The sequence below is a fragment of the Parasteatoda tepidariorum genome, chromosome 2, assembly GCF_982258835.1.
Source record: "Parasteatoda tepidariorum strain Cologne lab strain chromosome 2, Ptep-v5.0, whole genome shotgun sequence".
Lineage (NCBI taxonomy): Eukaryota > Metazoa > Arthropoda > Arachnida > Araneae > Theridiidae > Parasteatoda > Parasteatoda tepidariorum.
The window spans coordinates 52,118,320-52,144,933 of record NC_141756.1 but is presented as its reverse complement, the minus strand read 5'-3'; the positions used below and the strand labels follow the sequence as shown (position 1 = coordinate 52,144,933).

General features: G+C 29.3%; 1 long non-coding RNA gene across 1 annotated transcript; it reads right to left on the bottom strand.

The window, feature by feature from the left end:
• Positions 1 to 3,309: 3,309 nt before the first annotated feature.
• On the bottom strand, positions 3,310 to 24,793 carry LOC122268753 (uncharacterized). The gene is made up of 2 exons (XR_015431377.1): positions 24,667 to 24,793; positions 3,310 to 5,236 (listed from the first exon to the last, which is right to left on the bottom strand). It is a non-coding gene; the product is annotated as an uncharacterized LOC122268753 (long non-coding RNA).
• Positions 24,794 to 26,614: the final 1,821 nt, after the last annotated feature.

Here is a 26,614-nt window from a genome sequence, read left to right as displayed (position 1 = left end):
TATCATTGAGTTAAAGGGACCACTACCACTTTCTTTTATCAAAGAACCTTTTGCATTACTTATAAAAGGACGCTTGTACTTTCTAAGACAGAACTTTTCAGTAGACCTAATATTTGGCCAAAACAAATAAATAAACGAATTTTTTTTTCTCAAAAAATGTGGACAAAATGATTTTACTATTTGGGGAAACAATGAAAATTTCAGAACTCTTAATTTCAATGCAGAAAAATCGCAAAAACCGAAGGACAATTATTTCAGTTTAAAATTTGAAAATATGTCTAACATGTGTAACATCTGGTCAGCAGCAATTTTTGGGTTAAATTTGGTATGTGTGTGCAAATCGAAATTTCAGATCCTTAGATGCTAAAGACAAATACTCATAAACAGAACCATACTCATGTTACATATTTTATCTTTTTTAAATTGTTTGTCTTTGAATGTGAAGTGTAGAGGTACAATGAGAAAAATGTATTGTCAAAAGTGCCAGAATGTGGCAAAATTTAGTGTTTCTGGTTCTATGGAAACATCTAAAAGCTCGGTAATTTTTAATGAAGCGTTTTGGTAATGATTTTGGCAAAATTAAAAATAAAATATGGTTTTCTAATATGTGATAAAATGTGATAAACGTGGTTAACTTCGGTAATTTTATCAAGTTATCTTAGAGCATAATATAAAAACCATATACATGGTTCAATTTATTTTTTAGTTTAGATTCTTTACTAAATGTTTGGTAAGAAGAACTATAATTTTGAAAACCAGAATTTACGGAAATTCGTTATCATATGAACTCAAAAATAGCCAAATGAATGGTATAAATACAGTACATATAGATTTAATCAACCAGAATTGTGTTTTTCTCACCTTTTTTTTGCCTGAAATTTTTATCACCATTCAGTACGGTAATTTCACCAAATTTTTTCTCTCCGTGTAGTTTTAAGATTAGATGAAAGAATAAAATAAGATGAGAACTGCTTTTAAAATTATAAAAATAAAACTTGTCTAAGATGTAAGAAAATTAAATAATTTACAAATGAAATCAAAATGTTTTAAAACTATTGTTCTATATCATCAGATAAAATATTTTAACATTCGTTAACATTTGTGTTAAATCTGAAAAAAAGTTTTTGTTTGTTTCCATTTGAAAGTACTTTCGATGCATGCATAATTAAAATTCCCTCTCCAATGCATCGTCTTATAAAATCAATTTGTTTTTAAACTTCCAAAATATTCGATGGCCGGTATTTTTTAATGGCTCTAAATCTAAACATGCAATTACTGAGATAAGCATAATTGTATTTCATTTTTTATTTTCAAAATAAAAACTAAGATTTTCTAAAGAAACTCTTTCCGTATTGTTGTTTTTATGTAGCTTAAAAAAACACGAAGGAATTCGTTTTACTGAAATAAAACACACGTTTTTGACGCAAAAAAGAAATAAAAGGAATTACTGTTGCTCTAGCACCTGGAACTAAGCGTTGTAAAAACATTTATAATTCCCCCGAACACAAATATGGGTTTCTATTTTTTTAGATTTTATTTTTTTTACAAATTTAAATTAAGAACATTTAATTAATAAGAAAACGCTTAAATGTTTTGTTTACGAACTAAATACTAGAAGAACTATACATTAATTTGACTCGAGATTTTTTTATTGCATTAAAAAATTTCGTTTTTACAAAAAAATTATTATTTTTTTATTTGTCAAAAAATTTAATGATTTATGGGATTTATAAGATTACAGCCATCAAAAAAAAAATTTATTTAAAGAAACTATTTTGGTTTATTATTTCTTTTTATAACTGGCTTTGAACAGCAGACTCCATTTGTTTCCAACTATCAGTGTTCAACTCCGTATTCATGTAGTTTTGAACTCAATCCACAAAACAAAGAAACTTTAAGATCAAGCATTGGGATAAGCTTTCGTGGTGGACTTTTTGATGGAACTTATCAGCATTTGCGTTACATGGAGAGGAAAACCGTGAAAACCACACCCAGTCAGCTCGATGGCAGGGGATTCTAACTATTGATCCGTTTTTCACTGAGGATACTTTACGTCAGCTCTGTAGTCTGTGCGAACCGGGATCAGAATTCGTATCACCCAGCCATCACTGGGATTCGATCCTGGGTTACCTCATTCGTAGGCGAACGCTCTATCCTCTGAGTCACCGAGGCACTGCGGCTTACGTTTATCATTAAAAGAAAAATACGCTTAATCATGTGTCTTGAGGTAATTGAAATTCTCCGCGTTTTGCGATTATCGATAATTTGAAATGCGCCATGTTCATCAGAAAATTTCCAGGGTTATTTCTATTACTCCACATGCTTTCAGGATAATTAAGAATTTATGAAAATTTGCTAAAACAACTTGATTTTGTTTAGGCTTAATGCAATGAACTTTGTATTAAGTTGCTCTAAATAAAAAAAAATATAGCAGCAAACTAATTGAGCAAGGGATAATATATTTTCTAATTGAAGGAATTAAGCTTAATAAAAAGTCTGAAAAAATTGTCTAATTAAGCAATGAGTATTATTTTTTTCAATTAATCAAAATGTATTTTGAATTATTTTTTATGTTTTTAAGTTAATTAAAAAATTATGAAAATTTACTCAATCGGCTTGATTTCTTTAGGCTTTTTGCACTGAGTCTTGCATTAAGTTGCTCTAAATAAAGAAGTACATCAATAGATAAATAGAACAAGAAATACTAAATTTTTAATTAGATTAAAGGAATCTAAGCTTAATTAAAACACACTGAAATTAATCTGGCTAATTCAGCATTGAGTAATATATTTTTCAATAAACCAAAAAGTATCTGGACATTTCACAACAAATCCAAAATGCATTTCAATTCAATTTTTCAATTTATGATGTTACTTGGCATCTTTGTGTTGGTATATACATTTTTCTGAAATAATTTACTAACGCAAAGAAACATTTGATCAAATCACTATTAAACTTTTTACGCTTGTTACAGGAAGTGCACATTTCATATAAATCCATAAAATAGCAAAATTTTGTAATGTTTTTTTCAAAGCTTTGGTCATTATTTATGAATTTGTGTTAACAATTTTGTTATACAGATAATTCAAAACTGAAAAAAATGTAGGAGATAATCTATTTTTCGTTAAAAAAATTAAATCTGCATAAAAAAAAATCGCAATCCAAAAACTACACTACAATATCCATCCTGCATTTGAAAGAAATGCAGTTTTCATGTGTATTATATTTTTTAGGCAATTTTGTTTATTTAGGGCTGTATATAAGGCAAGACATTTTCAATTTGCTTAAATAAATGTCGATAAAAATTCATTTAGAGAGCAGAACTTTTATTTTCCTGTAGAACGTCAAATTTACTAAATATTTTAAGTAACAGAATAGCTATACAAATATAGTGATTAACTATTTTTTTTCCGAGAGAGACATTTTTACATCAACATGTTTCCAGATATGCATTTAAGATTCCGGAATTTTCAGTAGATGTAGCACACAGTACACAAAAATATCAATTCAATATAGCAAAAATATAATTCCTATCCATGTCAAATTCGGTTCTTTCACATCGAAAATATAATCAATTAGTTTCACCAAAACACTTTTCTAAATAATTTTTAATTGTGGATTGCTCCAAGCTATTCAATTGTATTAGTATACATTTTTAAAGCAATAAATATGATTTCAAAAATTTTACTCTTAATCAGCAGATAATTGCATTTTTTTATGTATATTAGTCTAATTATTTAGCAAGCAATACAAAACATTATGAAATGCATCAACCAATCAAAATACCAGTTAGGAGATAAAATAATATTTTCAATAGCTTTTAAATTGTATTCGTATTTATTTTTAAGCGTGAAATTTGGAGCAAAAAGTATGATTTCAAAATTTAGTCCATCAATGTGCCCATCAATATTATATCTTTATTTCACATTTAAAGACTTTAATTTGTTTTAATGTATTTTTAAAAACTTACTAAACAAGTTAGACAAAACATATCAATCAATAAAAACATCAGTATGGACTTAAAAAATTATGTAAATTGCCATTTTACTTTTTCGAATCAATATTTCTGACAAAAAAAATTTTTTTTTCGTAAAAAGTATGACAAAGTTTTAGTTTTTTTACTTTTTATAAAAATATCTATAAGTATTTTGCTGCAGTTTTTCGCGAAACAGTTTGTTTATTCCTTATGTAGTTGGAAGAAATTTTTACAGATTCTTTTTTTTATTTTTTATCTTGAGTAAAAAGGAAAGAATGCTAGGATAAAAATGCTCTAACGTTAACGAAAAAAAGAAGTCCATTTTGCGCTTCTAACACTGCAGTTATAACTCTTAGATGAACGAAAAAAAATTTTTTGCGCCTACTGAGGTAGAAAATAGAATAAAAAGTAACATGAGTAGTTTACTACTTTAAGATTTAAAAAAAAAATAGAATGCAAGAAAATTTTATATTTCTAATTTTGTTTTCAACCCTATAAATATTTCGAGTTCATTTATTAAATATTCATGAATATATTTTAAAATAAATAAATATAAAATTTGAAAGTGAAGAAAATTTTTATGGTACTTTTACAGATTTGTAAACAAATATGAAATTCGTAGTGATATTAAATATATAAGTAATTATATTGTAAGTTATATACAATTTAAGTAGATATATTAAATTTGTAGTCTTATGACATTTTTAATATTTTATATAAAATATTTGTTAACTCTCCAGAGCCTAGGAGACACTTTTTTATGTACGAAAATGTGTTTCATCGTTAGAAAATCAAAAGACCAAATTTTAATTTTTAAATTTTGTATGATTTCCTCTTTCTCTTATTCAAATAAACGTTTATTATGAAGAGTAACCGTGTCTATTATGTAGACTTTATATGCTTGAAGAACTCGGACGAACTTTTCTGAATATAGAGATTGGTTTAGCAAAAAATAAATAAATGAAGTATCGGGATTGGTTTAATAAAAATAACTGAATTATAGCTATCAGAATAATAGTGGCAAAAAAAACTTGAGTATTACTATTTTTTTTAAAATTTTGGTTTTATTGTTCAAATTTTGAAGAGAAACACAGGATCCATATGGGTGATCTAGGCTTGGTAAAGAATCTATATAGAGTAAAGTGACCAGACGTCCTCAAATCTCGAGTACAGTTCACGAATTTCTCTAGATGTCATCAACATCTTTGAACACAGAAAATGTTTTCAAATTTTAACAAATTTTCTCAAATATCCTCGAATCTGAAAACATGAAATCCTTTTCATAAACAGTCAAATATTAAAATAAATAAATAAATGAATAAATAAATGAATAAATAAGTGAATAAATAAATGAATAAATAAATGAATAATTAAATGCATAAATAAACAGATAAATGAACGAATAAATAAATGGCTATGATAAAGGAGATAAGAAGGCCAAGAAAGAAAGAAAATAGCAAACAATAAATTTTTTCCAGTCAGTTCAATTTACTGAATTAATATGACGATTTTTTTTTTATGTTTAAAAATAGTAAATTAGTTGTGTAAAAAAGGATCGACTGTTACAAGATTCCCCTGATCGAAATACTCAAATTTTTTTCATGAAGATTCCATAAATCCATAGTACAACACATTTTTTACGAATAACTTACAAAGTTATAATGTAAACAAATAAAACAGTTTATTTTTTTAATCCAAAAACAGTTATCTTTATTCGAAATCTATTACATGTTACAATAACAAAGTAAAATTAATAAAATATTAACAATGTGGACACAATTTTACTTTCTCTTTGTAAAAGCCAACATATTTTCTATTTTTTTCGATAGATTCTTGCATTCTGCACAGTGCGTAATCAACAATTTAGGGCTTGATTATAAACCTTTAGCTGTCTATTAGCATCATTCGTCTAATTCACGTAGTTATTTGCCATGACATGGAAATAGCGATCGATATTGGCTTCCACAGTCTGTCACTGAATGGTGGTCTCTTTCAGCTGCTGAAAGGTTTCAAAATATCTTCATTTACGACACAGAAAATGTTCTGTTATAAAATATGAGCACAAGCATTTTTATTTTATTACCAACAGAATGAGTGTACGAATTAAACTATTAAAAGAATTGACATGTGAATTTCATGCCTAACAGAATGAATATATATGAATTTAATTACTAACATGTATAATATATATATATATATATATATATATATATATATATATATATATATATATATATATATATATATATATATATATATATATATATATATATATATATATATATATATACATAAATTGATTTTTCACCGGAATGAAAATACAGTAATTCAATCCCTAACAAAATAAAAATAGTAATTCAATCCCTAACAGAATGAGAATATAGAAATTCAATCCCTAACAGAATTAAAATATAGTTATTCAATCCCTAACAGAATTAAAATACAGTAATTCAATCTCTAACAGAATGAAAATGTAGTAATTCAATCCCTAACAGAATGAAAATACAGTAATTCAATCCCTAACTGAATGAGAATATAGTGGGCCGGGATAGCCTGGTCGGTAGGGCGCTGGGCCCATGTCCGAGAGTTTATAAATAACAGAATGAACATGTTTTAATTTCATTACCAACAGAATTAAAGTATGAATTCCATTACTAAGAGAATGAATATATATCAATCCATTAACATTAGAATGAACGCATGAACTTCATTCCAAATTCAGAGAGAGGCTTCAAAATTATCTATATGAATATTTACAATATCTTTAAATTTTTTGCTATTTTTATATCTTTCTTAAATAAAAGCATATTTTTCGAGTTGGTTAACAATTTCTCGAACTACTGCATTAGTTTAAAGAAATTATGTATTGTCATATAACAATAATGAATGTAAATGTGGTGAAGTTCAATTTATTGAAGTACAATGAAGTATGCTAATGCTAAGGGCATTATTTTTTACCCATCATACCAGAGTGAGTATTAGGTTTGTTGGTGTGAGGAGACAGATATGACAGCAGTTGTTACATTGTGTTCCTTTTGATACGCCCCCTCTTTTTCTATTCCCCCGACCCCGATGTCAACTGCCACGTGTGCTAGAACATTTCAAAAGCTCAGTGTAGCGTATTATTATTGCAGTCACCATGTGTTAGATTCACACACTTCCTGTAGTGTTGAGGAAATGAATAATCCCTTATGATAATACTTAAATAATGAGTTCATTTGTGAACTACAATCTCTACAAGTTTTTCTAATGTAAAAAGTATTCCACAAACTTTAATGTAGAATTACTACAAAAGAGTAATAAATGTATTCTTTAAAAAAATCATTTTAAAAGCTTTTTTCTTTGTTTACATAACGAGTTGAAAGTGTTTGTTATCCTTTTATTTCGGTTTGTTTATTTAAAACAGATACATTTATGTAACTTTTTATGTTGTGGTTTCTTTACAAATAAAATTTGCTTGTGTCGAGTGTGTTTTGAGAAGAGAGGCGTATCCTTTTATTTCGGTTTATTCATTTAAAAGAGATACATTTATGTAACTTTTTATGTTGTGGCTCCTTTACGGATAAAATTTGCTTGTGTCGATGTCGAATGTGTTTTGAGTAGATTCACGTATATTTTCATTTCACTTTAAAATATAAATCGGAGGTTTCTTTTTCAATCAGTTAGATATTAATCTTGATAATGTTACCTTAATTAATAATCACAATAATTGCGTGTAAATTAATGTGCATTTTTTCACATACTTTCAATGTGGTCTCAATGCAATAATAGGTAGGGTAAACTAACCAGTGAAGGAACACTTAAGCTTCGCTTGCCTTTTAAAAAATCGTATTAATTTCAAAATTCGTAATTTTAGTTAAATGACTGTGTCAACATATTTGTTACTAATTGGAAATTAAGTCAAAAAATTTTAGAGAGCTTACATAATATTGTTTTAAAGTTTTGGAGGTTCAAATAACAAGTAGTAAGAAGACCAAGTGAAGGAACAGCTCTTACCAGTGAAGGAACACAAAATTGCCCAATAAATGAACACTTGATTTTGGTTATTTTTTAATGCTCTTTATGAATTTATTTGCCATACAAATATATAAAAACAAGACTATATGTGAAATTATAATATACTAGTACTTGTAAAATGCTAACTTTTTTCTGTAATCATGAACTAAAAATTGAAGTGATGTTAAATACAAAATAAATAAAAAAAAATCATTCTTTCTTATAATTTGACAGTCAAATCTGAATCATTGTGTCATCCGATGCTGTTTATTATCATTATTATTTTATCACCTTTTTGTTTACTCTTTTTCCTCTTATTTCTTGAAGCTTTTTTTCTTTTTTAAGTATTTTTTCTTTCTTTTTCTTCTCCATATTCTCTTGTTTTAACTTTTTTTAGATCTTTCAGCCTCTTGAAATTTTTGCCATTTCTCTGTCGTTAGTGCAAAAGGTAATTTATTCGTTGTCTCCTTATTTGACCTTTCTTTTATCATCAATATTTGGCCAATGTAAATGGTTCTTCCAAACTTCTTCTGATTTTTCAGTAACATTTCTAGAATGCCTTTCTCGAAAATAGACGGGGGAAAGATGTACTGAAGTTTGAGGAAAATCCATCTCTTGTTGACTTATATCTAGAGCATCTTTAGAAGTACTGATTTTACTTATAGAATCATTTCTTTTTTCAACTAAGAGAGAATCAGCATGAGGATTCATTTCAAATTCAATATCTAAGATGCATTAATTATCAATACTAGCTTCAGTTCCTAAGTTTGACTTAACCAAGTGGTCTTCTTTTAATACGTACTTCTTCCATATTGAAAAAGGTACAGGCTCTTGGACATTTTCCATATTAGACTCTTCAGTCATTGCTGCGTTAAAAATTTGCAACATATCTTGAGGGATTTCCCTCTCAAGCTTCTGAAGAAATTGAGTATCGTTTCTGTTTAGCTCTGTTTTTTGTTGAGGAGCTTGCTTCTAAATTCTAACATAGTAAAGTAGTTTTTATAAATTATATAATCACGTTGCTATCCTATAATGATAGCTTATTAGGAGTTCCTGGTGCAAAAACCAGCGAAAAGATGCTCGATTCAAATTTTTATGATTATATTTAATTAGTTTTCGATTTGTAAACACAGTTTATGAAGTTGCCTAACATTTGATGTAACTACACACCCCATTAATAAATGTAAATTATAATTTTTAATAAATTAAGCTATTAAATTAACATTTTGTACTGAAATTATTTCAAGAATTATTCATACAATTTTTAACAAAATTTCGGTTGTCCTCTATATAGCAGAATTACTTATCCTAGAGTCATGTAAAATCATATTTCACACATTACTGTTCATTCACTGGAAGTATACCTCCCAGTGAAGGAACATGCCTGTTTATTCACTGGTTAGAAGTCGTTTTTTGTCTTTTAAACCGAATTTTGATGTATAATATGACTAAAAGTACAAGAAAATTAAAAAATTTCTTTTATTTTCATTAACTGGGAAAAAACACCAGTAAAGGAACACATGTTCCTTCACTGGTTTTTCATCGTTTGGTGATCCAGTGAATAAACACCCCCTTATCTCAGTACTTGATTATGCTATGGTGCTTTAAAAAAAATAAAACGTAACTTCAATAACTATATTTTGAATTCTCTTTTTCACAGTGAGAAAAATAAGACTATTACATGCAATTAATTCCACTTCAAACATATAAATACAAACACTCACCTTATAATTTTTTCAACGAAACAAGGTGTTGCAGCGATAATAACAAATTCAAAAATTTTTCCAGAGAAGTCTATTTGACCAGGTAATCCAAAACATTGCTAGATGACTTCCTATTGTTTGGCAGTAAGCTATTGTTACCAATCAATCTAAAGAAAAACTTTCAAATTCTTATTTTTAATCAATATATATGAAATGTTCCTTCACTGGGTAGTGTTCCTTCACTAGTTGGTTTACCCTATACTCCATAAATATGACATAAAAACTTTTTTGTACAAAATATAAGATAGTAATTTTATAAATAAATACATTTCAAAAGCAATGCAGCAGTAATTGATGGGAGGATAAACAATTTTTTTTGATAGGGAAAACTCAATGTCTTAAATGAAAGGTAAAATTCACTTAACAATATCCGAAATGCTAGGAAAAAAAAACGCTCTAAAAAAAATTGTGAGTGCACGCTCCGGAAAAAATAACACGAGTTACAAATAAATCTATTTTTATTTATAAGATATTTTTAAATAACCGGTATGGCGTCATACTGGAAATTTTAAAAGCATTATGGTACTATACTGAAAATTTTGATAAAAGCTTTCAAATATAATGGACAGTTTGAAGCCAGTATAAGATCGTACCAGAAATTTTAATATCAGTTTTCAAGTCAGTCAGCATTCAAACTGGAAATTTGGAAGTAGTTTTAAATTACACTTGGGAGCATTTAATCAGCATACTAGCTTAAATTCTAAATAAGTACATACTTTCCGGCAATCAAACATGTTTTGTAGTCTTCAAACTCGCTTTCTTTGTTAATATAATTCGTCATTATTTTATAACTTTTTTCTTGATAATATATATTAATTTTCGATAGTTAATTTTTAATAAATTTTGATAATGAATTTAAACATATATATTAAGAGTGGTGATTACGAACACTTTCAATGAATAATTTTTATACAAAATATATGTTTGCCTTTACTGGAATTATTTTATAATTTTATTATATCGATTGGTTATCAAGTATGATTTTTACGTTTTTAAATTACTTTCAAATCTGCATAAAGTTAGATATTTAAATGAAGGTAATTTATTATCAAAATTTGTTTTTATTAGTTTATTATTTATTTTATAATTGTTTGCCTCATATATTTACTTACTTACCATATTATATAGCTAAAATTTAAGGAATTTCCTTCTTTTTCTTCTTTTTAAAAATGACGATTTCATGTCTCGACTCCTTTTACGAATATTACAGTTTCAGTCAATTGCCCACCTCCATTTTCTATTTTTACGAACTTAAAACTCGAAAAACGATACATACTAGGATCGGAGTTCTGTGTTTTTATTGTATCATCAAAAGCGACTGTAAAACGAGACTGAAAAAAAAAAAGTAAACATCGCTTTCCATTGAAAGTTGAAAGGCAACTTCTCGCTTCAAACGATTTTTACTGTTTTTTGGACGGTTTTGTGTTGCCAAGATTTTGGAAGATATATTTCTTTTCGCAAGACTTAAAAATAAAGCTTTTGTCATTTCGACTTTACAGCTTTTCTTTCACGTCTTAAATAAATTGGTAAGTGACTCACCTCCATAAAATCCGTTCTTGTGGTTTGGGGAAATAATAGGAAGCTCAAATAAAAACAAATGGCATTAGACACACTTTAATGATTTTAAAAAACAATATTTAAAACTCTTTCTTTTCACACGATTTCTTGGAACATAAAAATCGTATTTTTAACACGAAAAAAATGTAAATAATAATTAAGTGATTTTATCCCAGTATGCATTTTTTAGAACATTATAAGTTTGAAAAAATTTATATATTTAAAGCACAGAACAGAAATTTGAAGAGTTCTATATTTTATTCTTACTTTTATCCAAGAAGCTAATTTTATTTTATTACCGGCGTTGAGCAGCTAATCCAATTGTGAGTTTAGACTTTTAATGTTCAACTTGTAATTTTAAATCTAACTTAGCAAGCATGGAAACTCTTGGATAAAGCATTGGGGCCAACTAGTATTCGTGTAGGACTTTATGATGGAACTAATCCGCGTTATTTGCGTTACGTGAGGAGGAAAATCACGAAAACCTCACACGGTTAGTCCGAAAGCAAAGAGATTCCAACCCATGATCCATCAACCACTAAGCATATTTTACGTCAGCTCTGTGGTCGGTGCGAGCCGGGAGCAGAATTTATACCAGTCAGCCAAAGCAGGAACTCGAACCTGGGATCACCTCATTGAGAGGCGAACGCTTTATCCCCTGAGCCACAGCTGCTTCTATGAAGCTGATTGAAGAAAATGTTCTTTTGCAAGGCCAGGATAGTTCAGGGAATAGAGCGTTCGCTTCTGATCCAAGTGACTTTGGCTCACATCTCATTGAAAGTTGGATTATTCATGTATAACTACAAGCCTAATCTGACTAAAACTCTGATCTAATCTAACTGATCTGACCTAATCTAAAAGGTCTAATCTGAGGGATTAAGGATTAGAATCCTTATGCTGCTCGGTTAATCTTGGTAGGTCTCTTGTCATAAAATACAAATCATCCTGTACTGTTTAGTTTCATTAAAAAAGCTTTTACAAGATTTGTTGACTTGGATACAAAGAAGTCCCTTTGTCTTTTGAGTTGGGTAAGAAAACTACAAAAATATGAAGGTAAGTTTTACTTCCTGAAATCCTGAACTTGAACCAACTTTTCAATAATAATATAAAATGAAAATTCATTGTATGACCTTGTAATTTTTAATACTCCTTGGAAGACAGGAAAACTAATTGAATCAAGTATTGGGTAAACTCGCTTTCATGCAATGTAAAAAATTTCGGATGAAATTACGGTAAAAAGTGCCGGCAACTCAGGGTGCAAGTACTTTTTATCGTAAAATTCATTTTTACGGAACATGTTATGAAACAAAAACTCTGATTTGCAGTAATTCTTACAGTAATAGTTACCGTGAAATCACTGAGACGCTCTAATTGAATAAATCTTACTCTAAAAATTACGTTATAATATTTTACTTTAAAAAATCTATTTTACGTGCATCATTGCATGCATCATCCGTACGTGTATCATTTGGATGCACTTAAAGTGCCAGTATTTTATGCCGTAATATCATCCGGATTTTTTTTTACTGAGTGTAAAAGTTTTTAAGTTAATTAATCAATGCAAAAGAAAACAACGGGTCGTTGAAATGCAATATACGATGTTTCATCCGTACTTCATCTGCCTATTCTATTACATGTTTTAGGAAATTCTAATATATATCTCGATATATCTCTTGATGCATCTCAGATTCATCTTAGATCTATCTAAGATATATCTGAGATATATATAGATCATTTAGATATATCTAGCTAATAAATCAGTTATGAAAATGGATTTAAATTATCTATTACATAAATTGTATTTCAATCCATTTTCATAGCTGTAGATTTATAACCAAGATATATCTCAATGATTCTGTATTTGCAGAATTTCCTCAAACATGTAATAAAATTTATTGCAACATGATATTTTGGTCAATTCAATTTATTCTTTCCAAATAAAAAGGAAATATTTTTCTCGTATCGCAAACACATTTAGGAAAAACTCCATTAACCTAATGCCAAGAAAATATTCCATATCATTTCTTTCTATTACTCAATATTGGGGAAATATGTTCTTATAGCATTAAATAGAGATCCTATTTCATCTCTTTAGGCAACTTCTATTGAGTTATGATCGAGACCTTAAAAGAATAAAGATCAATCGAAACAAGACTCAAACATAAGTATTTGCTACTCTAATAAAGGATTCTTAGCAGAAGCGGAAAACTGGCATATTGTTTTATTTTTTTATTTATTTTTTTTACAATGCAGTCGTATTCTTCTTCTTCCCTTGAGTATTTGCCCTAAAGAAACAACAATGGATGTATTTCTCCTTTATAAACGAATACCTAGTTTTTCTTTTTTTTTTTGTTCCGAAATGGTTGCTGTATTTTTGATTTAAAGAAAAAAAGAATTCGAAATTTGATTGAAAAGTGTCGACTTTATTCAATTTCTTTTTGTGTTCAGAAATGAATGTTATGATCAGAGAAAAGCCTGTATGGCCGCTGGTTATGGAATTTGAGGAATTTTTTTGTACCGATAAAAATTGGGTGTTATTGATTTGTAAATTGGATTCGTCGGAAATCTTATAAAATTTTCGTTATCTTTTTCAATAATGAAAAAATATCTTGAGCTCGCTTTTGTCCAGAAGTAAAATTGTACTTTAATTTGGTTTTCCTTCAAATTTCAAATTTTAAGCATTTTAAACTTTTCATTTTAAAACCTTTTTTCATTATTTTGTATTAATTTCAGTCAAAATAAGTGAAAAATATTATATTTAGCATTTTAATATTTGATAGTTATGAAACACAGGTATCTTTTATACTTTTTTAAAGGTAAAATCTTCCAAACAATAATTTTTCACATTTGCAGTTATTTAGATCTAAGTGAAACAGTTATTCATCATTGAAGTTTTTTAAATGTACAAAATCAATAATTGATAAATTTTTTAAAATGAATGAATTTTTTGAAAAATAAAACTACTTTTTCGATTTTATATTTTAGTACAAATATATTTAAATTAATCTTACAGATTTCGTCAGTTACTATTAGATTGTTTTTTTACAACCAAAAATTATCTAATTATACTTTTGTTTGTAATTAGAGAAACAGAAAAAAATATATAAATAAAAGAGTTAAAAGAGTAACCCGTTTGAGTCAAAGGATTGACTCACTGTCAATCATCGAATACAAACTCTTAATTTAGCAAATAATTTACCAAGCAAACCAAGTTTTAGAGGAATAAAAATGTTTTAGAGCTTGAACTTTGAAAAATATTTATGAGTATTAAATATTTTTGAGACAAGATTTTTCAACTCTGTTTTTACTGTTTTTTTAATAGCAACTTTATTGTGATTGGCATCGATAACAACTCTCTAGATTTTAATAATTCCTTTCATTCCTTAATTTGTGGACTCCAATGACTTCATTTTATGAGAAAGGTTCAAAATACATAAATAAAGCTTGGTGATCTTAGAGCATCCTGCTATGATTTAGTATTTTTTAATTATGTAAGATGTTCAAAATAATTTTGGAATGTACAACTTGAAATAAGTCTTATATTTGATTAAAATTCTTGAATGAACTATCGGTTCTTGTGAAAAATTGCAATAAACTACTCTTTTTTTTTTTGTATCAATCATTCTTTTTTCTTCTTATTTTTTTTCAAAAAAAAATTATGTTATGTGTTTTGTTTAATTATTTTATTGTAAATATATTTATTATGCTTTCGCGAAATTGTGTGGTCTAAATGCTAGATTTTACTTATTCAAAATAAGTTCACAAACCTGTTGAAAGATTTATCAATCGTATATGATAATCTGGGGAGATATAGACTTCAGCAACGGTTTTTTAATATTTTTTTATAAATAACGCGTTGACATGGCAACTATTACTATGAATGATTCCTGAAGTAGGAAGTAAATCAGTATATTGATGGATATAGTATGTCTACAGAAAGAAATTCCCTCTCCCAAACTCTTAGGCCGATTGTTGCTATGGAAACAAGAAATAGTGCATTTCAAAGAGGGGAGTTTCTCTTTATCCTAATTCCCTTTCTCCAGCCGACCCGATCCAAAACGCGTCTTAAATATTAACCCAACACCCCTACTTGAAATAGTTACACCTCGTAACCATAGTTACCTCCACTAATTCAGACAAATGGCGGGAGAAGTTGTTTCCATGGACAGATAGTAGGTGAATCATTGATAATTAGCTTGTAAATAAATGTAAACAGATAGAGCTTCGCAGTTGAAACAGTTTTTATGAATGATATAGCAAATGAGCAAAAGAATAAAAATATGAGGAAGCAAATCACACTAGTGAATCAGTTTGTAAAAAAAAAGAAGAAAACATAAATAAACAAATAAAAATGCTTGTTGAGAGTTTGTTAGTAAAATGCTGTTTATATTTGTGATAAGCTATTTACTGATTATATTTTTTCTACATTTAATGTTCAAGATATTAACTTTTTTCTATCAAAACACGATATTGTTTAAAGAAAGAATTGAAAAAGCGTTGAAGGCTATCCTAAATAAAAAACGGTATAACACACGTTTTTGTTTCTGGAATAAGTAAGCGAAGAAATAAACTCTCCAAACAACTTTTTGGCGTCTTTTTTATTATACCAGTAATAAATTTTATATTCGAGAATCTTTACTGCAGCAAGAGCATATCTGTGTTTATAAAGAATACTAAACATTTATGCTTCTCAAAGCTGTTTTAGTAAAATTGAGTAAAAACTTTCATCCATTATTGAGACACTTTTACATCTTCAGATAATTTTACAGAAAATGTCAGTTTTGTTTCTAAGTGTTAGATTACATAACACAGTTTTTAAAAAAATGAAAATTGGATTAAGAAATGTTATGTCTTTTTTTTTAATTCTAGGACAAAAAACATGTAAAAATTAGATAGCTAAACCTAAAATATAAGTTTAAAGAGATAGAACTTTCTGCAATAAATAGCTTAGAAATGCATGCATTGGATAGCATGGGTTATGAACTTCGATAAACAGACGCTACTTATGGATTTATTGGAATATTCTACGAAATTAAAAAGAATTGCCATTTTGAACCTGAGTTGGTTGACATTCAAATGAAGTTCCCATTCAAGAAGTTACTCAGTTCGTACTTTTCTAATTTTTCTAGCAAGTTTCTTTTCTCTTTAAATTTTTTTCACTTTTTAACAAATTGTGTACATTAGTCTGATGTCACTAATGTTTCAGTTGCTTCTAAAATGTTAAGAGCTCTATGAAATCAGAGTTTTTCAGATCATAACTTAAATGGGTTTCATTCAGACGATTTAAATTTCGCTTCTTAAATTTATTTATTTTCATCTTAGAAATGGAGTGTACATTGAAGTAAGAAAAAATTAAAATATTTTAATTATTGTTTCCATCCTAATCTATATTTTATTCTTTAGGTTGTTCGAAAGAATCTTTTAAGAATAATAATTCATTATTCTTAATCAGGAGATTATTAACTTTCATGGTGCCTAACTTATCATCTTAAGACTTCACCTGTAATATAATCGCGAGACTGCCTAATCTAGAAATTAATTGATAGATTGTCTTAAAATAAAATAAAATAAATAGATGGAATAAATAAATAAGTAAGTAAATAAAATAAATAGATAGAATAAATAAATAAATAAGTAAATGAAATAAATAAACTAATAAATGAATAAATAGAATAAATAATTAATAAATAAATAGAATAAATAAATAAATAAATAGAATTAATAAATAAATAAATAATGAAATTAATAATAAGATAATTCAAAAAAATAAAATATAAAATAAAGTAAATAAACTTTCAAAGATGCTTGGTGCTTCGAGCAATAACTTGATAAAATATAAATCCCAGGATTTCACTTACATTTCGTTACTTAAATATTAAAAAAATTTAAAAATGAAGTACAAATTAAAGTAAGAAAAAAAATAAAAATAGTAGAAATTGCGTAATTTATTACCTGCATTTAATTTTCTTAGGTTGCTAGAATGAATCTTTTAAGACTAATAAATATAAAATCAAGAGGTCATACCTAATTAGAGGTTGCGTATAACTTATTATTTTGAAAACATCACCTGTAATTTAATTGCAAGAATGCATAATTTAAAAATTTGTTGGTGCATTATCTTAAAATTAAATAAATAAAATAAGTAAACAAAAAAAATAAAGAATTAGTAAATAGAATAAATAAATAAATAAATAATTGATGAAATAAATAATAAAATGATTAAACAAATAAAATAAATAATGAAATAAATAATATCATAAATTACGTAAACAACCTTCAAAATCAGCACATATGCTTTGAGCAATACCTTGATGAAATATAAATCACATGATTTCATTCAGACTACGTATATAATTTGTTACTTAAACATCAGAAATTCAGTAATAATGTTAATGTTAAGAAAAAAAATTTAATTTTTTTATCATGTTCGAGCGAATTAATATCGAGGTCAATTAACGGAAGAAATAACCAAACTCTTCTAATACCACCTTATTTGAAGAGATAAATAGAAGCCAATTAATAAGGAAAGGTGAAAGCATTCCAGAGAGAAATATAATATTTTTGAATTGTTTTAATTTCTCTTTTACATATAATATCTCTTTGACAGATGTTGATATCGTGTAATAATTCGTCATAGTTTGATAGCGATTTCCCCCTATTTAAATATTAAACAGCGATTCATTAAAATGAATGACTTTGGATTGTAACTTTGAAAACTATTTTAAAACTATAAATTAAAGATAGCCCTACATAATGTATTTTCAGAAAATTCTGTATTGTGTTCTTATTCCTTTTTTTTTAAATTCAATCAAATTCATCTAGCTTTCAACAATTATAAAAAAAATAATTTTTATGAAAGGTATATTGTGAAAAAATAATAATTAGTTCTAGGTTATATAGAGCAGATAATGTTTTGCTTATTTTTTGAATTTGAGAAAGGATAAAAAGAAAGCGTAGGTTAACATTTAATGGAAACATTTTTTTATAGGGGCAGATAAATATAAATTTCATTTAAAAGGTTGATTTAAATAAATGCATCTATCTTTATTATGTAACGTTGAAATGTACCATAATATTTTTAGTGAACGTTAACTTACTTTTAAATTACTAATTCATTTGATTTTGAATGTTTTACTTTTTCTGACTGTTAGAACTAGAAAATAAATTCAAATTTAAGTGAATTAACTAAGATTAAACTAAAGAGTTTTATTTTTAATTCCCCGATCAAATACTTTAAATCCGGTGATTAACCGTGTTTATAAATGTTAAAGTCATTGTATTTTACAAATTTATTCTATAAATATCTAACCAAAAAAAGTAAAAACGATTATCAGAAGGAGTATTTAGAAATACACGAGGGTTAACTGCAAATGAAACAAATTGAATCCTCTAAGAGAATTGCTAAGTTTGTCTTCTGGAATGAATTGAAGATTTATTTGATTAGGTATTTTTCTAAGAAACTTTTTCAGTGAAAATTATATTAAGATGTTTATTTTCAAGGAATTAAGCTAATTATTAAATTAAAAGAGTTAATAAGGAAATATTTTAGAAACGTAAATCTTTTAAAATAGTTATGTTTTTTTTAGGTGTATTAACTTCTCTGTGAAAACTGTGGTGCAATATCTCTCCAAATATGATGTTAAACAGCTCAAAGAACTGCGCGAAGGAGCATTTTGTAGTGTATCTACCACTACAAAAATATAATCCCGAGTCACTAGTATATAAAACATGTTAACTCGATTCTATGTTGGGGTATCTTTACATAGACGAAGGTTGACATTGTCGATAACCAAATTGGTGATCCTGGCGAGGTGTGAACACACCTACCTTGGCAGTAACGCCTACTTCGATATGGACACGCCTATCTAGACAGCAACTCTCACTTTTATCTGAACACGCACGCCTACTTCGGTGGATGGTGCACATTGAACAGTTGACTGTACTTGTGGCTACTTGTGACTGCGACACTATCCATCTCTTCGTGCTGTTGCTACTCAGTTTCGATCACACGCAACGTACAATATATTCACTCGACTGCTAATGGCAACACAGGAGCGACTACGATCCAGAACTTAATACAGCTCTCCCGGCTTCTCACAAAAAAGCAATGAATCAACTAGTGGTATCCATTCATTGAATTCTATCACATACATAATTCTGGTGGTGGAGTACTGTAGTGTATCTACCACTACAAAAATACAATCAAAATTCACTAGTACATAAGACATGTTAACTCGATTCTATGTTGGGGTATTTTTACATAGACGAAGGTTGACATTGTCGATAACAACTCACGCTACGCAACTTCATTCTGGATTAACACTAAATAGAGTGTTCCCATAGTATTTAAAGGGTGTAATTTAAACCTAAACACTTAAAATTAAACAATCTAGAACCTAACTTTTGCACCATGCAAGAAATATTGTCACTTCCGAAAACGCCAAGGTTGGCACTTGGTGACTTTGAATGTCAAGAAGCGCCAAGTGGAATATCGCGAGTACTTGGCTTACGATCTGGAATAAGCTGGCTTAAGGAATAAGTGTGTTGTAATTTTTAACGCTGATATTCATTAACAGAAGCAAAATTTCCCTGCTTAATATGCATGCATTTTTTCTAGTTGTGCAATGAGGAAAATTATATTTTAATTTTGAAATCTCTGAGAACTGTATCAACTAATTTTATTATGAATATTTTTTTATCCGCTTCCGTTCTATTAAGCCTAGTTCGAATTCGTCTTAACTCTGTTTTTCGAAGCTCTGATGCCAAGGAAAATAAAAAAAAAGCTATAGTTTAAGCGCTTTACACTTGAAGCAATGATTTTTAACCATGTATACAATCTTACAGTAAAACATTTTCTAGGTTTTAAGACAGACAAATATATAAATATTTTAAAAGTTATTAAACTTCTTTAAAAATCACCAATTTGGCGACATTTTCCCACCTAAATTAAAATTATCAAATTCACTGCCTTATTCTCAGTTTCTGAACATTTTTATGACTACAGGTAATGCAGCATTGGAGTAAGATTTTAAATGTTAAAAACATAGACTTCAAACGTTTTTTTAATTTTCACTGGGCTTTTCCTTTTATTAACGTTTTGCGACGTTTTCAAACTAAGCACAGACAGCGCTGGCTTTAGATAAGCTAAACTTGAACTAACTGTCATAAGAACAGTTTCAATCTCACAGCAGTTACAAAAATTACATGTTAGTAGCAAAAAAGCGTCATTTCGCATTAAAAGCATCATTTCATATTTAATGCGATGATAAACTATTGTGCCTTGGCTAATTTTTATGAGAACGCGGCGATGCACTGATTAAATTTCCAAGTTTACTTAAATTCGAATTTGAAAGTAACGCTTTTAACACAAATAAACCAATCATGTCAATGACTAATTAATTCCTATGCTATTCCATCCCTGCACGAGATCAATGCTCACATGAGAAAGATAAGTTTTACTGCAACTGAAATAACCGTTAGTGGGTTATCAATGGTTCATGCAGCCCAAAAGAGGGTTAGTTACACTCAAAAAATTCGTTTCGATATCTCACTCTTACTTCCTCGTGCCATGAGTTGAGTTAAAAATTAAATAGCTAGGAAGCTGATTGAGCTTCACTAACAGCAATAATGAAATATTGTGTATTTTTGATTTCTTGTGGAAAGGCGACAATGCTTGTTAGATGTGCTTTCCGGTGCTGCTGTGGGTCAAGAAGTTGCTCACACCGATGGATGAGAACTGGGGGTTCATTGTGAGTTTGATCCTGGCAGCCGTTTAAGCAATCGGTATGTATACGCATCACGGTTCACGTTAATTCTGTCGTGGCTGAAAGTCCTCTCTTTGGTTGTAGTTTAGAAGTATGGAGAGGGGTACCAACTCAGACGATGTTCATGACATCTGACGGAGTCAAAATCACGTGAAGTTCCCACCATGGTTGTTAAAAAAACAACCCTAAGAAATGATCATGGTTGGATGGCGTGTGCACTCTTGTTAGATTTCAAAATTCCATTCAAAACGTTTCTTAAACAAGCGTATGAATTATGGAGATAACTAGATGATTTGCATGCTGTTCTGATCTGATATTATGACAAGGATTCATGGTGTTCATAATAGGTGTTCATAGGTCACATAATAGGCGGACATATTAGTTCTCTCTTTACATAATACAAATGCGGACAGGTCCCAATGCCTTTAAAGTCGCCTTGTCACCTGGTTTGTACACTGGTGGACGAAATTAAGAGATGGAAAGTAGTTTCGCACATTCATTCGCACATGCAAGATACCCGCACACCGCTCCATGTGTTTGACAATGGTTCCGTGAGTGCCCAGAGGTACAGGCAGGAGATCCTAGAGCCCAATGTGCGTCTTTTCAGGGGCGCTGTCGGCCCTGAATTCATTTTTATGGACGACAATTCGCGACCACATAGGACTCTCATGGTTGATGAGTATCTGGAAAGCAAGGATATTCAACGAATAGATTGGCCAGCCGAATTCCCTGACCTGAATCCTATTGAACATGCTTGGGATGCTCTTGGGAGAGCTATTGCGATGCGCCAACCTCCCCCAGAACCATTCTGGAGTTAAAAATTGCTCTGGTGGAAGAATGGGAGGGTCTTCCACAAGTCCTCCTTAACTCCCTTATTAACAGCATGCATACTAGTTGTGCATGCTGTCTGTCTGTCAGGGGTGACCATGCACCATACTAGAGGCAACACACACTGTACAAGCCTCACTTTTATTGTCATCTTTTATCCCTAAGTTCAGACTACATTGGATTTATTGGCAATAGTTCTTGCCAGTGAATGGCACTTTCATTTTTATTTTGCATACTTTATTATCATGGAATAAGCTATATCCATACTAAATTTCATTTATTTATATTCAGTATTTTTTGAGATATTTGGGGAAATGTCTTCCATCTCTTAATTTTGCCCACCAGTGTATTTAAAATGACAAGGTTTTGAAGATATAAATTCAACCGACCGTTGGATTATCAGCGATATTTTAAAATGAATTAAAATGAACAATTCTTCGTGATAAAATGCTTTCTTTAATTCTGAAATTTTCTAATAAGGGGATGCATTATAATTCTTCTATTTCCCCTTAATTATCCAAATGTGAGTCGTTAAAATGCTTTTAAAAGCAAACTTTATGTTTCCCTGAATGCGCTAGTCTTCTACACAAAAGCATTAGTTCAAATGAGATATTGATTAAGCTATATTCCGTGAGACTAAGATTTTGAGTTCTCTAAAAGACCTAAACTCGCCCTAATTCGAGAAAAGCTGTTAATGGGCATTAAAGATAATGCTCGAGCTAAGTGCGGACGAGTTCTTCGAAATTGGGAGTCAAACTTAATTTTCGAGGATTAACGTCGATTCAACATTGGCTACAAATAAGATTTAAGCTGAACAAACAGAAAGCTTACGATAAAAAAATAAATAAAAAAAAGGTTTGTTTTATCCTTTTTTTATAGCAAGTATAATGTCAGACCATTTATACTTACTTTCAACCTCAACTAAAATATTTGCATGAGCTTCTGTTCATGAGCGACACATTGTTGCTACAAATGGTATTTATTTAGAAACCGTTGTTCCATAGTTCGCCCAAAGAAAGCAGCGCCATCTTTGGACGAGAAAATTTTAAAATTTGGTAAAAATTAAGCTCTAGTTTCCTCATCAGAATGCAACAAACCGTTTATTTCTGTTTCCTTTCTTTTTCTTTGATTGTTTTTTTTTTCATTCGTCGCACATTTTAGGGACACTTGGTATAAAATTTGTTTAAATAAGCATACAGAGACATTTTAATCTGTGAGATTTGGTTTTGAATCAATTTTTGGAAAGATTTCATTGGATAACTGCAAGCAACGTCAATTATGTGCGTCGAACTTGATTGCCAGCAGAATCTTGGCATAGACAAATGTCACGATTTTATACATCGCTTGCAGATAAACTTTGTTTTTTTGAATTGCAAACTTTAGAAACTTTGGCATTTTGGTACGAACTCATCGCATTCTAGATAAACTGCTGATTATTTCTCATTTACAAATTTTTAAATATAATAGTACAATTGCTTTGTGACAAGTGAACTTTTTTTTTAAAATTGCCGATTTTTAGGAACTTAGACTCATCGATGTGGACTAATCACATCCTGGATAAACTGCCTATCAAAGTCTTATTTCAGAATACAAAAATAGATGATTAATTTGTAATAAATAAATTTAATTTTCTTTTGAAATTAACTATTTTAAAAAGAAATAAAAACATCCTCTTGATTGGTAGTTTATCGCTTGCTTAACGGATAAAGGATGCAGTACAAGAATTGTACAAGAATTGAAATCGACAGCACAGTTTGGCCTGCATTTTGATGTGAACTCATTACATCCTTAATAAGCCGATTATTAACTACAACTTTACAAATGTTAAAAAAATTTTTTTAAATTTTATATGACAAGTAAACTTACTTTTCTTTAAAAAAAAATTGCAGATAAATAAAGTAAACGAGATTAAAACTTGCTCTTGACTAACAAATTATCGCTAAATGGGTAAACTGAGTATAGCAGGCTAATGGTGTTCAAGAATTGATATCGTCAAGACAGTTTGGTACTTCGATGTTCACTCATCGCATTCTGTATAAACTACTTATTTAAGTCTTATTCACAAATGTTAAAAAATAATTATAATTTTTTATGACAAATGAACTTATCTTTCTTAAAAAAAATTGCAGACTTTAAAAAATAAACGTGATTAAATCTTGCTCTTGATTAACAAATTATCGCTAAGTGGGTAAACTGAGTATAGCAGGCTAATGGTGTTCAAGAATTGATATCGTCAAGACAGTTTGGTACTTCGATGTTAGCTCATCGCATTCTGTTTAAACTACTTATTAAAGTCTTATTTACAAATGTTAAAAAATAATTGTAATCTTTTATGACAAGTGAACTTATCTTTCTTAAAAAAAATTGCAGACTTTAAAAAGTAAACGTGATTAAATCTTGCTCTTGATCGATAAGTGGGCAAATTGAGGATAGCAGGCTCATGGTGTTCTAGAATCGATATCGACAAGACAATTTGGTGCTTCGATGTTGACTCATCGCATTCTGAACAAACTACTTATTAAAGTCCTATTTACAAATGTTAAAAAATAATATATTATTACATCTTGCAACAAATATATTTCGTTTCCTTTTTTATTAAAATGTATATTTAAGAAATAATCTTGAAGAGAGCTAAATAATCTGCGAAATACAACAGCATACAGCAAAAATACGCCCTTACAACTTATTTACTTGCGTGTGACATATTTCGGCAGTCAACATTTCCCCCTTCAATTACTTCTCCAATAACCTTCAAACAAAAACATAATATAATTCTTCTCACCACTATTCCCACGTTATTTTTCTTCTAGACTAAAGCAACCATCTTAATCGTATTACCACAAAGCCATCTCATGAACTTCAACGTTCTTCTTGAGAATGAAAGCAACAGCGAGCTAAGTAAAAATCAATACATCGTTCCCCCCTCTGTCCTGTACTTGACACTCCCTCGTCGTCTTTCTAGTACATATAAAGGAAAAGGGGATTTAGTTGCGAGGGGGATTTAGATCTTAACCCCTTCTCAATTCAAGCGTATACAGCTTCGAGGCAATATTTTGGTACTCTGTAGTTTGAATTGTAAAATAATTCTTCAAAGATAAATTGTTGGATTTGCTTCTCTATAACAAAAGAGTATATTTAATTTACGAAGAAATATTGCTAACTTAAGGAAAATCTGTTACAAAAACAATGAAAACGGTGCGAACTGATGTTTCAAATTACGAAATCAGACACAAAAACTCACCTTTTATGAATAAAACATATATATATATATATATATATATATATATATATATATATATATATATATATATATATATATATATATATATATATATATATATATATATATATACAGTGGTGGCCAAAAGTGTGGACACTTTTTGAAAGTTTCATGTTTTTCAACTTTGTGTGCTTGTAGAATATATTAATTTTCACTTAAATACAAACGTTTATATATCAAATTGAAGGTAATTTAATGTAGAATTTAATAATAAATACAGTATTACAATATCTGAATTACAAAAAAAGTTATGCAACTAATAGTAAGATCTATCTTAGATTTGCATTTTTTTAAAGTGATACTTGCACAATCAATACTTAGTAGGATAATCCTTATTTTTTAAGACAGCTTCACAGCGTCTTTTCATCGAGTGAACGAGTGTTTGGAGTTCATCTTTCGTAATCACATGGTGCCAAGAATCATTTATAGCTTCACTTAGTTGTCTTTTATTGGAGGGACGTTTTTTTCGTACAAGAATTTTCAAACGTCGCCACAAATTTTCAATTGGATTGAGATCAGGGCTGTTTCCTGGCCATGGTAATATATCTATGCCTTTATTTTGAAACCATGCTTTGCATACTTTTGCTGTGTGGCATGGAGCTGAATCCTGCTGAAAAATAAATGGTGCGTTGTTGGAGAACAGATCCCTGATGGAAGGTATCAATTTTGGTTTCAGGGCAGTTTCGATGTATTTTTTGGCATTCAGGATGCCATCATTCACTTGAATTCGGCCCACACCATCTGCAGATATACATGCCCAAATCATGACATTTGTTGGATTTTTAGTAGTTGCTTCAACGCAATCAGGATGAAGCGCCTCACCTACTCTACGTCTCACGTATTTTCTACCATCACTTCCAAAGAGCGATATTTTACTCTCATCACTACAGATTACTTGCTTCCATTGATTTTCTGACCATTTAATGTGTTCTTTTGCTTACTTAACTCGCTTTTCGCGTTGCTTTTGATTTAAATATGGTTTTTTCCTTGAAATTCTAGCTTGTAGTCCAAATTCTGATAAGCTTCTTCTTATTGTTCTTGAACTTACTGCAATACCAGCTGCATTCATTTCACATCTAATGGCATCTGATGACATTTTTCTATCTTGAAGGCATAGCCATTTAATTTTTCTATCGGTAGTAGCACTTGTGCATTTTTTTCGGCCAGATTTGGCATCCTGAATGCCAAAAAATACATCGAAACTGTCCTGAAATCAAAATTGATAGCTTCCATCAGGGATCTCTTCCCCAACAACGAACCATTTATTTTTCAGCAGGATTCAGCTCCATGCCACACAGCAAAAGTATGCAAAGCATGCTTTCAAAATAAAGAAATATATATATTACCATGGCCAGGAAACAGCCCTGATCTCAATCCAATTGAAAATTTGTGGCGACGTTTGAAAATTCTTGTACGAAAAAAACGTCCCTCCAATAAAAGACAACTAAGT